The following is a 17,489-nucleotide window of genomic DNA, read 5'->3' as shown; positions in this document are numbered from 1 at the left end:
GCGTCAGTGAGGGCAGAATAAACTAACAAGCTCGAGGTTCGGCAGAAAAAAAAACATTTCTAACTAGAAGATTTGGGCAATGGAACGAGCTGCCAACCGAGGATGAGGAAGCCCCATCCTTGCAGATTTTCATCGGCACCTTCCCGTCAGGCAAACAGTTAGCAACCAACATGCTTGGGTTCTTTTACCCTTTCTCCTTCAACCTGGCACCCCTCCTGCCCTTCCTCTCTCTCAGGGCTGGCGGGAACTCCACTCTCGCCTTGTTTGGGAGTGCCGAGTTCTGCCACGCTTGTAAATCTCCCGAGTACCGTGCTGTACAAGCCTCAGCGGAGAGCATGGGAAGCAGAAGGCCAGCTCTCGGCCTGCTGTGCTGAAAACGTGCCCTTGGGCGGGCAAGAGGCAAAGAGGAGAGATGGTCTTGTGGCGAAAGCCCTGGCCTGAGGGCAGGTCCACGCTGCGATGAAAGGCGTAGCTGCAGCACGTGTAAACCATCCGAGGGAGCTCTAATCTAACAAGCTTGAACAATAGCAGCAAAGCAGTATTCAGCAGTACACGCCCACCCAGCGCTCTGGGTACAGACCTGGAGCAGCAGCCCGTTCCGCCACAGCTCTGGCAATTCGGTCTAGCTCTTCCAAAGTTGGCTGGGGTCTGTTTTCTTCTGTCCACTACACTGCAGACATAGCCCTAGGCTCAGGAAAGCTGGGTTCAGGAACTCCCCTGTATGCCTCCGTTTTCTCTCTGTGAAACTGGATGCTATTATAGCCTCTCTCACACCCTTGTCTGTCTTATACCTGTGATCTCTCTGGGGCAGAGACGCTCTCTCACTAGAGGGACAGCCCTGAGCACAATTCGGACTGCTGAGAATTATCAGAATTCAAACCTAGTCAGGAACTGTGCAGCTGCTAGGCCCCAGAGGGGAGAAATCAACCACGAATCTGAATAAAATGTAAACTAACAGCTCCCAGCACCACCAGCTCTTCTTGCTCGCTGGGCTGTGTGCCATTACTCACATGCAAATCAGATAAGAACACGCGGCCAGCGTATTCATGACTATGGCATAGTTTGTACGTACGCCGAAATGGATGGAAGCAGAGCTGGTCGGAACAGATTACGATTTTGAAATTTTTCAGCAAAACACAGAAGAAAACCAGACATTTCTCATGCACATTTTCATACCAAATGTGCCTTTTTCCAACCAGCTCTCGATGGAGCACGGTAACAGGCAGGCTTTGACTGACGGTCAGAGACTGGCTTGGGAGGACTGAATTTTTAATTGGTAAATGTCGATTTCATGGCACACACACAAATCCATTAAAAATATGCTTCCACCAATAGGGAAAGTAAGAAAAATGCTGCTTGAAAACTTACCAGAGTTTAATTTAAGGATATTTACTTTGTATATTTTGACGTGTGATGTTGAATCTCAGTGTCTACTGTCAAATAACTATTGTCTGACCCTCCCATATTTCACAGTTGCAGAAAATTAAGTGAAAAAATGCTCAAAAATAATATTCCCCATCAACATTATAAAAAAAAAAAATTGAATTCTGCCAAGCCTACGCCATCATCCTTAATGCAGTTTTATATTCCTCCACAAGAGGGAGACACTAGACTATTGAATGGGCAACTCCAGTTGCTACCTTGACCACAGAGATTAACTCCCGGGTGTTGTGAAGGGCTATAGACCATTTTTCATGGTTGACGCCCAGTGTGACTGCAGAGGAAAGAGCAATCCACAGATATTGAGCCAAATCTTGCTCTGCTCATTCCTTGGACCTCAATGGGAGTGTTTGCTCAGTAAGGACTGCAGGATTTGTACCATATTCAAAATCTTAACCAAGGACAGGTCTTTCCAAACTTGGCTCAATTAGACTGAAAAATCCTGGCCCAACCATTATGGCCCATGCCGCATAAAGACTTTATGCTCATTCAGGAGAGACCAGAGTCAAATCCACCTTTTAATGCCCCTATTTTATATATAAAATAGTGACCTGACGTTTCTTCATGAGAAAAAAGAAAAGTCCCCAAAGGGCAGGTTTGCGTTAAATATTACTGCTGACACTTTACATCATTATTCAAGGGCTTTTTGCCTCTGCTTCAGGATGATCTGAAGGAACGTGCATGGGGGTGGAGAATCAGGAGGTCACAATTCCTAATTGCATCTGACACTGGTGTGCTGTGTAGCCGTGGGCAAATTTATTTCTCTGCCTCAGTTTCCCCATTTGTGTAATGGGGCTAATACTATCTTACCCAGCATACATGGGTGTTGGGAGGACTCAATAATTGCTATCTGTAAAGTGCTTTGAAAAGGTAAAGCGCTATTCTTTATGTACAGGAGTGATCGTGAGGCCTAATGCATAGAGCACTGGGCTGGTTCTCAGCAGACCTGGGTTCTATTCCTGACTCAGCCACAAGCCTGCTGGGTGACCTTGGACAAATCCGTTCGCCTCTCTTGCTTCCCCATTTGCAATACTGCAATCTCTTGCTTCCCCATAATGATACTGAGCTCCTTTGTAAAGCACTTTGAGACATCCCGATGCAAAGAGTGATACACGCGCTTATAATAAGCAAAGAATGATGGCATGGGTTTGATCCTGCTCCACTGACTTCCATGGGAACAGGAGCCAGCCTTATTTTACCATGTAAAGTATGTCAAAGTCGTTCACAGAACAGCAACAGAGTAACAAATCACACGTTCCAGGTGCATCGAAGGAATACGCTTCATTAATTAAAGTCTCTTCAATCTCTTTCCCATTTCCATGCTTTACAATGGATGTGCATGCTGGCCGTAGGGCACCTCTCTGCAGGTTAGATACTACCCAGTGTCTCATTCACAGCTTGCCAGCTGGTCGGCACAGTCTGGTCGGCTCAGAGCTGTTTCCGACACACCCTATAATCCACACAGAGGCACTCGGACAGCAGGAACAGTCTCAGGTCTAGAGTAAGTTACAAAAAGCAATAAGTAGAGAGAAAGGATGGTCTTGGGACTGGACTCAGGAGATTTCCTGAGTGACTGTGGGCAAGTCACTTGATCTCTCAGAGCCAGTCACTCTGAAAGCTGGCTTTTCTCTAGCTGGACTGGCAGCAGAACCTGCAGACGCAGCTGAAGAGCTGGATCCTGGAGCCCTCACTGACGTTAGCACTCCCACTGAGGTCAATAAGACTCCTTGCATGAGTGACAGGCTCGAGCGTTGGGCTCATAGCGAAGAGAGAGGTTCCAGATGTGATTGAATAGTGCACATCACCCTCCGGAGGGTAGAGACACAGAGAGGCTGATGCATGGAGAGGAGACAGAGTGGGAACGGTTAGCAACCACTGCAGTATGCACTGCCAAACCTCTGCCCGCACTACTTGCCTTTCCCTGAGCATGTTCCTATCTGCTGCACAGTGAGGATTCCTTTCCTCTAATCTCAAAGCCACTGCTGGAAAATGGAGAGGGACAGAGCACATACATGCCAACTTTGGAGAGCTATAAATAGGGAAGCTCGGGAGAAAGTTAGGGACGTATCTTTCCACTGCACTGAAATTCATTGGGCCAAGGGCTGTTTGGAAAGAGAGGGTGGAAAACCGTGAGGATTTTGCTTCATTAAAAAAGGAAACAAGCCCGGCTCTTCCTAAATGTCAAGTTTTCCATCCAAACCCAGGGGATTTCTCCAAATAAACGACAGCACCGGCAGTCGGCATCAAGGCAGCACACTACTGGTACAGAATAACCCAAAGGAACACCGCAGCCCTGGGAAAGGATCCTAACAAAGGGCAGTTTCCAAGTTACAGTCAGAGGGCCCGATCCTGCAATCCCTGCTCACAGAAGAGCCCCATTGAAGTGGGCAAGGCAGCTCACAGGAGTAAAAGATGCCAAGATTGGGCCCATACACCAAAGAGGGCTTGTTCCAAGCTGGAGATGGCATCACTGTCAAGACGTCCTCATGCCAGGGTAACTCAGGGAAAGTCAGTGGAGTCAAGCTGCAGGAGGATACGCTTGCAAAAGGCGCACAAACCGGTGACCATGGAAAGCGGCCCAGGCCCAACAAAGAGCAGGCGGGGGAAGGCATTTCTGCCTATTGAGAGAAGCACGAGCCTAACCCCAGAGGCCCCCTGTTTATTTCCACTCCTCCCGCCGCTCGGATGCTTCCGTCCCGGCAAAGAGGCATTTTCCATCCAGGCTGCGCTGCCGCCAGACTCCAGAAAACAACTCTGGAAGAATCAATGCCGACTGCGCTGGGACCCTTCCAAGCCGCCGTCTGGTGCCCAGAGCTATAATTAGCAGAACTTTGGGAGTATCTGATGTCCACAGGAGAGGAAAACAAGTCCTCTCTTGGCTTGCCCCACAGTATTTAAATGCCATTAGCTCAGAAAAACGACACGGCACTGAAGGCGGCAGCCGAATCACCCACGGGGAGCTGGCAGGGCAGGTCTGTGCTAAGCCCATCTCGTTGCTGCAGCCCAGGTGTGACAGCACAGAGGCGTTCCCACCGGAGTCCCTCTCACAACCGACATTCTACAAGGCAATCCCCCTTGGCGGTAACTAGTTCTTCCCCTCCCCACGGCAGCTCCCCTTCCACTCCCTGCCCAGCTACCAGCCTGCTGCTGAAGACGTCTCCCCCAGGCTCTCTCCTGAGCCCGTCAGTTGCATCCATCAATGGGCCAAAAAGAGGTCACAGTTGGACAATGCAAGACTCTCCCCTTAGGGCAAAGCATGCTGTTTCCATCATCCGCCAGCGATCTACAGACCACAGGTTTGCACTTCTCAGTTCAAACACTCCAGGCCAGGCCCCCCCTTGCACATAAATAGCCCTCACGCATGTGAGCAGCCCACTGCCCCCTGCCTGAGCCAGGCAATCTATGCTTGGAGCAGGGGGCGTCTGTTCTTCTTACCCTCCAGGCCTGAGACTCTTGCTAACTTTCCCAACAGGGCACATCCCCTGATTTACCCCAAATCTACCAGCTTTCGGCAGGAGTCCAGGTGGCCAAGCACATGAAACCTCCCAGACTGGCCCTAAGAGAGGACGAATGCCGCCCTCACCAGAAGGGTAATTAGATTCCCTTTCCATGTAATGTTTCCTCCTGATGGTTTCTAGGCCTGGCAATTTGCCGGTAGCCCCAGAAAATCTGACGGCATCCCTCAGCAGGAGCATTCACTTCTCTCCATCTCCGGGATGCTGCTCTCGGTTCAAGGTGACCAGAGGAGGCCGGCTGAGCAGAGACACTTTTCAGAGCATTTCAGCAGTTTGGGGTTACTGCAGCAGACGCGTTTGTCCTTTTCAGTCTGGCACACGGCCATTCCCCCTCCCCCTCTTTTGAGCGGTGGTGCCAGGAAAAGGCCTGTATTTGGGTTTAGCAGCAGCAAGGGGGCTAACAGCTCACCAGGCCCAGACCTGTGTGGATGTAGCAGAACCACAGCTATGGTAGGTACACACTTCTTAGGTAACTGCTGAAGCAAGAGTCTGTTTATGTAGGGCCTACAAAAACAGAACCTCTTATCAGCAATGGAGCGATAGGTCTCCCCAAGACCAGAGTGGGGCGACATCACACTCTCCCGTAGAAAAACTTCTGAGACGGGGGCATAGGGGTCAGGAAACTCTGAGGATCACTGTACAGTTTCCTCTTAATGCTCCTCTCTGAGGAGGGAAGGGGTTTGGGGGGCAGTGTCTTGAGATGGGAGCCTTGAAATCCACACAGCACAGGTATCCGCAAAGAGCTCTGATCCCAGCCCTCTGGATGCAGGGGCTTCTGCGGTGGGGCCTGGCCTTCTCCCATGCTAGCACAAGCAGCTCCCTTGGGAGCCTCCACCCGCTCAGTGCTGATGCAAGCAGCCTTAACCCTGCAAGGAGGACACCCGCAGGGTCTGGAGGGAAGCACACTGCAGAGGACCTCAAACATGCCTCCCCCGACCCTGGCCTAGGGCCAGTGGGGCTCCCTGGGGGCTCAGTGGAGGAAAGAGCGTGCTGGGGAGTTACTGCTCCCCCATTCCACACATCCCAGCCCACTGAGTCATCCGCTCAAGCGTAGGCCTCTACGCGTTCCTGAGTCCGAGTCTTTAAAAGACAGGCGCTCCCACCTCCAGCATGCTGACCCTTTCACCCTGCCACTCGCTCTCACGTACTGGGTTCTCCAGTACAGACACCAAGTCATCTCTGGCCAGGAGAGGGCTGGTGGTGTCCTGCTTCCCAGAGCCCCAGGCAGGGCTGCAGATCCTACCCCACTGGAAGCTTTCATGCGGAGAGACTTTTAGCAGCTCCGCGTTACTCACTGGGTCGTGGCTGTATCTCCTCTTGCTACAAAAACATTGCTGGCTCCCTGCGGAAAGCTGGACTGAGAGGTCTTTTGAAGTCAGGGGGATGCTGGTGCCAGCTTCCTCCCCAGTGTTCAGTGCCAGAGTTGCTGGCCATCCTCCTGGGTGCTGGATCTGACAACAGCTACTGCACAGCTGTGCGGCTGGCAACACGCAAACGAGAAGGGTTCAGACACTGCAGCTATTGACGGGCTGGTGCGGGAGCTGCTGCCCATTCCAAAACTCACGGCGCTGGCTGGATTTTCCAGGGTCCAGCCCACATCTGGCAAGGCTGACTTTGCATCAGGCCTTATGTGGCATCACAATGCAGGACTGCAACGTGACAACCCTGCAGCTTCACGCTGCGAGGATGCAATAGCATCTCAGGGGTGAAGCCCGGAGACATAAAGCCCCGCAGCGCCACTATGTGACTTTTGGTCTGGCCCGGCTAATACATCGCGTGGCAAACACAAACAAGAGACCCCCCCCCCCCCCCCCAGCACCCTCCCCTCTAGGCCAGCAAACAGCACTAACGCTGAGCTAGTCACACACTTTAAAGACCAAAGACCATTGCACATTTATCTCCCACTGATTTCATATGGCGGCACGGCTGTCACACCCTGACACACACAGGCTGGCGAGCAGCCAAGATCCATAACATTAGGCTTCCTGTTTCTTAGCTGGACTCCTTGGTGTATGCGCCAGACATACCTACCTCAGTATCTCTGCGTGTGTGGAGACTGACTGTATGCGACTAGGACGGATTCCACTCTAATAATCAAAGTGAAATGGGGAACTGAAGAAGACGACCAGAGATGCTGCAATTCTGGTTAGCTGGTAATTGTAACACATACAATTACCGAGAATGATCATTCTGCATCTCAACTGCAGGAAACCCCCCTTCTCAACACCCTGCCAGGGCTGTTGGCTTTTTAAATGCTAAATTATATTATCTATCAAGGTTCATTAAAAAAAACCAAACCCTTCCAAGCTAGAGTGGGACCAACAACGATACGCAGCACTTACCTACTGCTCCTCATCGTCAAAGCCATCTACTAAAATTACCAATTCATCTTCAGGGGGGAGTTAAGGAGTCTCATTACCATTTTGTAAATGGGGAAACCGAGGCAGAGTAGGACCTAAGGTGGTAACTTGCTCAAGGTCACAGAGTGAGTAAGAATATGGAAGTTCCTGGCTCCCAGTCCTGTGCTCAGACCACCTCTCTCTCCAAGGAAATCAGTGGCAGCCAATTCAGATTGCCAGCAGCCAAGCATTCTTATTTGGTCTGGCCCCAGTCACACAGCTACAATAATAATTCTGTAAGGAAAGGATGCTGTGTTGTTGCTACAGCTTAATACAACTGTGCCAGGCAGCACGTCTGCCAAGGAGTGGGCATTCGTGAGCAATGATCGCATCAGGCAATCACCAACCCACAGCCTCTCCTGTGGTACAGAAGGGACAGGACTCAGATGTCATGGGAATTCTTTAGCAAGGCTAATGGACAGACCGACCGACCCTGTGGTTTTCACTGCTTCTCCAGCTCCCCAAGTAACACAACCGGTACTGCCTATCACCACCACGTAGTATAGCCCCCAGGTAGGTGATAGGCAGCCATGGAACAGACTGAGCACACTTCATGGGCCAGCCTTTGGGAGACACAGCAAGTTCAACTGCCAGAGCGCTCCACTGCATGGAGCAAGAGGTCGCCTCATCAGCCTGAGACTGATCTGTACAGAGGACACTACTAAGCCACTCAAGGTCAAGCCAGCTCAGATTACCCCCTCCCTCCTCCTAACTTGATGTGTGACAATCTCCCAGCCTACAGCCTGCTGGACGGGACGGGCTCTTCGCACCCCCCAGTTTACCAACCCTCGTTCCCTTCTGAATTCACTCACCCCTGGCAAACTGCCCTGCACTCGACATCACGGCTGCAAAGATCCCCCTCTGGTTTGTGCCTCACACCCCCCCGTACGTTCTTCCTTTACAAGGGACACTAACCACCACAGCTGTTAGACGTATTGTGCCTTCTGTACGCACGGTGCTTCCCTTAGCATTTCAGCTACTGGGAACGTACACCTAGCCTGACTCTGGCCATCAGTCTTATCAGCCAGCAGACCCAAGACCCAGATCTTTAGTAGCCTCTCCGGCCCAGAGGCCATACAAAGAACACAAAGCATTCGTCATCACTAGCTCCATTGCCATCCCCCCCTTCTTCACACTCCATTGCTGGCACACTCTGCTTTCCTCCCTAACGTTTCCCACCACTGCTGAGGCCAGTTCAGCTCCACTGATGGGAGCAACAGAGATGACTAATATAGTTAAGGGCCTGGGTGGCCATCTGTGCCCTATCTAGACTAGGGCTCCCACGGTTCCTCCACCAATGGAGCTGAGCCGGCGGTAGGAATGGCAGGAATTTTTAGTAGACAAAGCCTAATAGAGATAAAGGTCATATTCTGTAGTTGCTCCTTGTGTGGAGAATTGGGCCCAATTGGGCTGGAAACCATGGCCAGGTGTGTCTACCAGCCCCACTCCAGGGTAGGAGAATGGCGCTGTCTCTCTTAGTAGCTGCAGGGGATGACCTCAGGGCTGGGAGAAGAGCAGGAAGGCTGGGGAGAAGGTGCACAAACCCCAGATGTTTGGGGGCTCAGGTCTCGATCAAACAAACAAACTCAGGCCCACAACTCAACTCTTCACAGAGGAGGAGGAGGAATTATTATTCTGGGGCTCTATTCAAGCCATGGAATCCCCAGACTAGACAACCCCTAGCATTGTCATGGTTTAACATCTAAGGCAGTGGTCCCACAAACTATGGGCCCCCCTGGGGTGATGCAGAGGAATGTTTCAGGTGGAGGGGGGAAGACATACAAGCAGGCCTGGGCCAGCCCCCATGGGGGATGGGGCGGGAGTGCCATGCCTCCAGCCCTGCTCCACCCCCAGCCCCATTCAGCCCCCAGTCCTGCTCCACCCCCACCCCCAACTCCACTCTGCCCCCATTCCCTCTACGCCCCCAGCCCAGCTCTGCTGCTAGCCTCAGCTCCTCCCCCATCCCCAGTTCTGCCCCCATCTCCTCCTTCAGTCCAAGCTCCATGGCTGAGGAAGCCATGACTGTGTAGTAATGGGGGGGTGGGGGGAGGGTGCAGACAGATTCCATTACTGGAAAAGTTTGTGCACCACTACTCTAAGGGAACTGCTAATCCCCACGCTGATGTGGCCAAGGAATTCAATAGTTCCCTGACAAGAGCAAGGGGATGGGTGGCCACTAGGACACAGCCTGTGCCAAGGAGGAGAAAGGACTTCTGGAAGGCAGGGCTAGTTTGGGACTCAAAGGGTGGAGCAAGTTCTGACCCCCTGCTCCTCACCCGGCCTGCACAATCCACCTCCCCTACATCCTGTTCTCGACTCCTCCCAGTGCAGGAGCCAGCAGCGAGAAGGTCGGTCGTTCCAAGGGCTGAGGCCAGGGGCAGGGGGAAGTAACAGGCAGAGAATCTGAGGTCATCAACCCTTGCGGGAAGCAGGGGTACCCCTTCACTCAGCAGGGATTGCCATGGGAGATGAGGGAGATGGGAAATGTCTCAGAGTCGGGAGAGGAAGAGGAGTGGGGCGGGCAGGGGTTAATCTGCCAGTGCACCACGGTAAGAGTCAGGAGCAAATGTGCCCCACCAGCCCAGGGAACCTCAGCATGTTTCTGTCCTGCCACAAAACTTAATTAATGGTTTCACGATAGCGAAGGACTCACACAAACCACTTCAGAGATGATGCCATCGGTTCCCACTGACCCGCCGGCTCACAGGAGCCGCTATTGAACGACTGATTCTGGAGAGCCGCTCTCTCTCTCTCAGCAAGCGGGGGCTGAACACACAGCCCCCCGGCTGAGCAGGTGACGTTTGAAGTCACTCTACCCAAAGGTGTGGCCCGCCAGGACCATCTCCTACACACAGGAGAAAGACATAGAAGACATGATGTACTCGGGCCAGAACTCTTGGATTTCTCCTCCGACAGCGCACTGTGGAGCACACCCCACCCTTCCCCACGGCTGGGATCACTGGTGGGGAGAAGGTGAGCTCCCAACAAAGGTCGCAACTCCACGCTGGACTGTGAAGCGAATCAACGACAGATATGCCTAGCACTGTGTCGTATGGGATGACGCTACAGCCAGGCTACACACTGCGCTCAACACTCCCATATCCTCTGGAGCTAAGAAGGGGAAGCAAGAGAGTCCAGTCCCCACCACAAAGCGGAAAGATCTTCCCTTGCAGAGCTAGGACATCCCACCAGCAATACCTTTGAGAACCACTCCTCCTTTCCCTACCCCCAGCTACCACTCACTTCAAGGGCTATGTTTTGGAGAGTGCTCACAAACAAGACTCCGAATTTGCTCATCCACCTTTGTCTGCACACGCAGCTTGGGGCACTGCCGTCTTTGCACATGCACCGTCACGCAGTTGGGCATGCAAATGGTGCCAATGCAGGCACATTACCCAAAATGAATGAACAAAGCTGGCAGCTTGGGCACATATACAGTTACGCAATCTGGGACATGCTGCTTCTGCAATCACAGCAAGAACCGCAGGAAGAATGGAAGAAGTGGAAAACGCGTCATGTGGAGAGAGGAAGACTAGCTGTGTTTGCCAAAAGAACTGGGGGGCGACTTCACCTCCCCGTTTCACTGGCTGCACCTTCTAAAGGGAAGCCAATCTTGCTCAACAACGGGTCTCATAAGTTGAAATGAGTTGCTCAACTCTCTGCAGCTGAGTTTCAGCACCTACCCTTTTCCTGTGGTTGCCTGTTCCTCTTTCAGCACAATCTTAGATTTCTGAGACCAGAAGTGACCGTTATGAGCATCTAAGCCTGAACTCCTGGGCCCTCACATTTCCCCCAGGGACTGCTGCCAGTGGGGGAAATTATCCTTCACGGCCTGAAGCCTTCAAGGCCAGGAGTTCTATGAGGACAAAGCCTGTGGATCCCTTTGTCTTCCCTCCCTTCCCTCCCTTTGTCTGCCAATTTGCCCTTCCCTCTTCCACTCAGCTTCAGCAGCATCATGGGCTACTCAAGGGTGAGCTACAGTGAATAAGGAAGTGCTAGATGGTTGAAAAAGATCTCAATTTAATGATAAATATTTAAAAACAGATAAATGGCCCGGGTCTAGACAAGTGGAAATCATTAAAGGCAGCTTAACCCAAAGGGAACAGGGTCACTTGGGATATTTCCAGCCGCAGAGAGAGGGGAATCTAATTCAAGGAGGTGCTGAAGGCCTTCGGAGTCGCTCAGGCAGGGAAGTCCCTCAGGGGACAGCTCTCTCATTAAAAACAAACTACTGTCTGAAAAACAACAGGAGGAAGCAATGATGTGTGCCACAGAGCATGGTCCGGGGTGAGCTGGGATGGATGGTAGAGGGAGGCAGAACTGCATACTGAGTCTCTCCCAGAAGCCCCCCAGTTTCGCTCTGAGCCACCGCAGGGGGTTTGTTCTCCGCTGAACCCAATCTTCCCAGAGAAAACCACAGTTCAGTTCAAGGAACTGGGAAACGTGGCAACAGCACGCTATGAAACCGGGTGGGCAGTGGGCAGCTCGACACACCAGTCCTGAAACCAAACGCTCTGGAACATCCCATCCCACTCCAAGGAGGGGCAGCTCTCACCACCGTGCAATCCACAGCAAGGACTCTGGCCTTCATGTACCACCTCCCTGCTCACCTTCTCAGCAGGCAAGTCGCCCAGCTGACCCTGTAATCAAATGCAGTGCTCCTGACCAGCACTGCTCATCCACTGGTCACTAGATAAGTCCCATCTGCAGACTACAGCCATGCTAGCCAGGGGCAACAGTTCAGAGAAATTCTGACATGGGCTGGGGAGTTTTGTCAGCATATAGAACAGGATGTGTGATTTTATTATACCCTGCAAAGTCTGGGGGAGCAGCAAAAAGGGGAGCATACAGAACTATGGAGAGCTGGGGGGGGCGACCAATGTCGGAAGGGGGCAACAGCCCCCTCTTGCCCTGTAGCAAACGAAGCCCTGACGCTAGCTACGAGTGGACGAGAATGCTTAGTTCTCTGCTCCAACATAGCAACGAGACACAGAAATGCCCTAAAAAGCAGTCTGTCTCATCCATTCCTGAGAGCCATGCAGGACTGTTCCCTGCTGTACAACTGTCTGCGTTCTGCTCGGTGTAATGCAAAATGTCTCACACAGGAGCTTCCGCCATTACCCTCAGGGCACTATTCCACTATCCAGCATTTCTTCCCAACGTCAGGAAGTCTCCTAATATTGTTCTTGAATGCACCTCATTCCTCCTAGTTATAACCCCTTAACGCCTCACCCCATAAAACCTCTTCACCCCCGGTGACACACACAGATGGCTCCGCCGCCGCTTAGCCAAGCTATTCCCAATTTAGCTCTTTGATTCTTTCTGCTCCTGCTGGGGAAGATCCAGGTCTCTCTTCCCCTAGGGAAGCTTTGGCAAAGCTAGCAAAACGGGCAGCACCACAGATGTGTGCTCAGGATTAATGCTGAGCTGTGTAGCCTCCCTCATTAACTTGGGTTTAGGTTGGGAGTCCCTCCAAAGTGGCCTTGAAAACTTGTGCTGTGCTGCCCAAACCAGCCACAAGAAGGGCTTGAGTGAGCAGTAAGCTGGTGGGAAGAGGGGCTGGAGAAACAGCCATGAGCGCCTGGGCCAGAACGGTGCCATCCACCAGCTTTCAGAGACCTGTGTTCAAGTCCTGACCTATGTCAGGACTTGAGGGGAGTATGGTGGGGTCATGCTTCTGCCAAGGGGACACCCGATTGTCAATCATGCGGTCGTTGCTAATCTCTGCTCCAGGAAGGCCCTGGATGCTGCAGGTCAGCAGGGCGGTGCATTGGGAGGGCTGCGTCACACTTTGGGGTTGTACAGAGCACCCAATTTCACACCTCTACTTTGTAAAGACAACCCTTAACAGCAGCAGTATTTGCACTTGGCTTCGGGGGCATTTCCAGGGCCGCAGCCCCACAGGGAGCTGATGAGAACAGCCCAACAGGTCCATTTCCACGCTCTTCAGGTCCTCGTCCCACCCGACATCTAGAACCGTATGGCTTTGTCTGCTTTGCCCAGTTCCAGGTTTTTCAGAATCACGGGGGGGGGGGGAGGGCGAGCGTGATGGGCACTGGGGAGCAACCACATGCTATACACAGCCAGCTCCAAACGCTGGTCCTTGGGGGACGGTTTGGTGGGAGTCCATGAGAAAGGAAGGCCTACGGAGCATGGCAGAGGTCATGCAGGACACACGTGGCTCAGGGGCGCTCTGCCTACCACCACTGGAGCCCAGGTGCTTGGGCACTAGGGGCCTACACGCCCTGAGAAGTGCCCACTGATTTCAGTGGACTGGGAATCAGGTCCTAAGCCAGCAGGGCGAGGTTGGTCTGAGCACTCTGCAGAAGCCTCACTGAGGAGCTTCACGCTGACAGACCTAGCGACAGAAAGGCTGGTTTGTTTCTGACACATGAGATCGTCCCAGGCTACAACCCAAACACACGTCCTTTGTTGGGCCTGACACCAGCGACACGCAGGGCTGTGGGCTCAATGGCGCCATTCTGGGACCCTGGTGGAGCTACAAGACACGTGGCCACGGATGGCACAGCACTGCTCAGAGGCCGATCCCTACAGGCCTGGCAGCTCCAACCTCCCTTCAGCACAGACAGGAACCCATCTTCCCCCAGGTCCTTGCTGGCCCAACCCTCCTCTTTCTCCTGCGGGCAGGTGCGTCTCCGCCCTCCCGCTCTGCTGCCTTCCCATGCCATTGCACTGAGTTTGGGCAGAGCCGTGGATGGGATGGGGGCGGGGAGGGGAGAGTAGATCTGAGCGGGTTTTCCCTGTCTGTCAATCCTTGTATCGAGATCTCCTCAGCCACGGACAAGGCCTCCCCATGCAGAACAGGGAGTGCTCCATCTCCCAGGTGCATCCTCCCAACGCCAAGAGCTCTTAGTCCCAGGGGAGGTGGCGTGGACAGGCTGCTGGACAGAAGAAGGTTTTCTTGCTGAATCCCACAAAGGACGATTGCCACCCCCACTGCTGCTGGGTGTTTATTTCCAAAGAGGAAACCAGATACCACAGGGGATGGAGGCCAAAGAGGAAGACATACCACAGAAGCTGCTATCTCAGTACCTATTTGATCACCTGCTGGGGACAGTAGCTCCCGGAGCAGCAGCGCAGCCACTGGGACTGGCTGCTTTAGAAAGGACTCAGGTTTGAAGGGGTATTTTAAGCGCAATGGCCCAGCACAGCCTGATGCCTTCCAAGGCTGCATCCCTCTCAAGGCTCCAGGCAGCATGGGCAGAAAAGCAGCTGGTGTCAGGCGCCCGTGGTCTGCGAGACAGCGCTAGGATGCTGCTCGGATTGGAGCGAGGGGTTTGTTTTGTAAAAGGACAGAGCCGTGACGGGCAGGCACAGTCCCACGGACAGGGTGGGGCCTGGGCCCTGTGAAGCACCAGCACATTCAATGCAGTGCAGGCTGACACCGCAGGAGCAAAGTCGTTGACTTACCTAGGAAAAGATGCTGAGGGAGATGGAAGGACGGACCCTTCACCATAACCACATGAAGCACAAGGAGCTCAACCCAAGTCAGAACATTTTGCATTTGCTCCGCTGGAAAGTGGATAGCCAGAGCCCAGGGAGAGACACCGGGCAGGCGGCCCCAGGAGCCAGGCAGCCAGGGAGAGGCGGCAGGCGGCCCCAGGAGCCGAGCAGCTAGGGAGAGGTAGTAATGCCAGGCAGCGTATGGCACCGAAGGCTGGGCACACACTAATATCCCAGTCCCCATGGCTGAGGAAGAGGTGCACTGCAGTGTACGGGAGACACCCAGAACTCAGGGATAGACACCGCCCCGGACATGGCTCTGGCAGACAGGGCCTGCTGCAGCAGGGAACGGAGAGCTCTGCATTCACAGCCGTAGCCTGCTGAGTTGGAAGAGCAGCGCTTGGAGCGACCATACCTCCAGACATGGCCCCACCTTGGAGCTGCAGACAGATGAAGTCACCCCTCGTCTGAACTCACTTCCTTTCTCAAACTGCTCAGAGACTTTGCCTCGGACCAAAAAGAGAGGAGGGAAAATGACCCAAAGCCAACAGAGGATGTTCCCCATTAAAAGCTCAACACTTCATTAATCCTGGCTCACCCCCCAGGCCGCCAGCCTCAGCCCAGGACTCCCACCCTCGGGCAATCTGCGAGGACCAGTCCAGCAGGAGCTGCTTTGAGCTAACAGAGTAGAACTGGCACCATGGATGCGAGTAGTGTGGACCCTGCTTGACCCTCCTCTCCCTAACTCCCAAGGCAGAGCAGGGAGCCGGACACACAGACCCTACATCGGGCTACCATGAGGGTTTGATGCATGCAGCCCTTGCCCAGCTGGTACGGATGGCCCTACAGGCACTGCACAGAGTCACCTTTTCTCTCTTGCTCTGATTTTCTGTGTGTGTATTCAGTGACAAGTGCTGGGCTGGCCAGGCTGTAGCGTAAAGCCCCCTACCTACGCCTGAGCACCTACCCCCACGGTGGCATCAGAAGCAGCACTAAGCTGACTGAGAAAATGGCTGCAGCCTGCAATGCTGTCAAAGGGTGAAAGCCTCTCTGTATGTCAGGCATGCACCAGAGCTTTGACCAGCCAAGGCAGCTCCAGGGACAGTGGATACGTGGACAGCACAGCGATGGGTGCGGTGCAAAAGCCTGAGATCAGAGAAACAAGATGCCCCATGCAGAAAGAGGCGTGTCTGTGCATGCAAGCAGTGCAGAAGGATGAAACGGGTCCTTATTTACCTAGAACTCGTTTCAGGCCCATGCAAGGTCAGACCCTCAGGACTGTCTGGCTCCCAGCCGGCGTTCAGCTTTCCATGCCACGCAGCCTCCCTGGCACAGGAAGATTAACAGTGGGAGGATTAAAGAGAAGCTGCACCCTGCTGCCAGCTTCTCCTCGGGAGCATTTCGTTCTGTAGCCTCATTTCAATGCCTGAGACAGGGGCGGTGGATGCTGCCAGTCACATAGAGAAGCGAATGAGTAACCCAGCCAGGAGCATTAGAACTGCCCTGAGTCCAACTCCCCCCTATAGCGGATAAGCCCCAGAGTCCACTCCTCTCCACCCCCTCTGCTCCAGTCAGAGGGAGCAGGTCTGTACAGGAGGTTTCTCTTCCTGAAGGCCTAGGAACAAACACACTCTGCCGGGTGACACATTTCTGTGGAGGCGGCAGCGGGCTCTTTCCACCTGGTTAATTCCTGGCATCCTCTTCCTGTCCACTGTGGCATGGCCCCTTCAGCCACACAGTACAACAGTGCCAGCAGAACCCATCGACAGAGACGTCTCTGTGAGGCAGCAAACACCCGACTTACTGAAGACTTTGGTGGCAGAGATTAGGCCCAAACTCCCCCACACACGGCTGCTGCTCATCGGTCACTCAGGAGAGTTACAGCAGGGATGAATTTTACACACGGTGCCTCGCATCTTAGCATGGCCACGAGAGAATGTGCGCACAGGCCTGCTGGCTAGAGCTGAGCACGGGGAGGCGCTTGGACCCACGTTGTTGGTCTAGCATCTCACCGCTAGCGTTGAGCACTCCCGTTTTGGGGTGCTAAACTTGAGAGCCTTGGGGACTGGCAGTCAGAGGTGCTGAGCACCTTCCACGGGGACTGCAGCTGCTCAACACTTCTGAAAATCATGGCCCAGGGGAGCGCGAGTTGGGCACACAAATGTGTGTGTGTTCCGTGCCTCAGTTTCTCCATCTATAAAGTGGTAATAGTAAGTGTGGCTTAATTTATCCTTGTTTGTGGAGTGTTTGGAGATCCTTGGATGGAAGGGGCTCTAAAAGCACAGGGTTTTTGATATATATATATATATATATATATATATATATATATATATATATATATATATATATATATATATATGTGTGTGTGTGTGTGTGTGTGTGTGTGTGTGTGTGTGTGTGTGTGTGTGTGTGAGGAAAAAAAAAAAAAAATGTTCTCTGCTCTGTGGAGGTGTCTAACCTGGGGAACCAGGTATAGCTACCACGTTCTCCCCACGTGCCATGACCAGCCCAGTGGAAATATTGTGTGTGCAGCTGAAAGGCAGCCAGGCCTCTTGCTTTGCGTGACCTTCAGCTTTCTCAGCACACTCTCTGAGTGTAGGAATCAACAGCCATTTTGTTCTCAGACCTGCTGCAGCACGCAACCAAGGAGAAACACACAGTTTGTTGATGA

The 17,489-nt window shown here is 53.1% G+C and overlaps 1 protein-coding gene across 2 annotated transcripts in view; it reads right to left on the bottom strand.

Annotated features, from left to right (window-relative positions):
- SEPTIN5 (septin 5) overlaps positions 1–17,489 on the bottom strand; it is a 67,303-nt gene that overhangs the window by 32,100 nt on the left and 17,714 nt on the right. Inside the window, exon 1 of one of the 2 annotated variants that reach the window (XM_043529824.1) lies at positions 6,251–6,445. The exons of the other annotated variant lie outside the window; for it this stretch is intronic. The gene's annotated coding sequence lies outside the window, so the exon portion shown is untranslated. Of the gene's footprint in view, positions 1–6,250; positions 6,446–17,489 lie in introns of those variants that run through there. 2 annotated transcript variants of the gene reach the window in all.

The sequence above is a fragment of the Chelonia mydas genome, chromosome 15, assembly GCF_015237465.2.
Source record: "Chelonia mydas isolate rCheMyd1 chromosome 15, rCheMyd1.pri.v2, whole genome shotgun sequence".
Classification (NCBI taxonomy): domain Eukaryota; kingdom Metazoa; phylum Chordata; order Testudines; family Cheloniidae; genus Chelonia; species Chelonia mydas.
The sequence above is the reverse complement of the archived record's forward strand: the minus strand, read 5'-3'. Positions and strand labels throughout refer to the sequence as shown.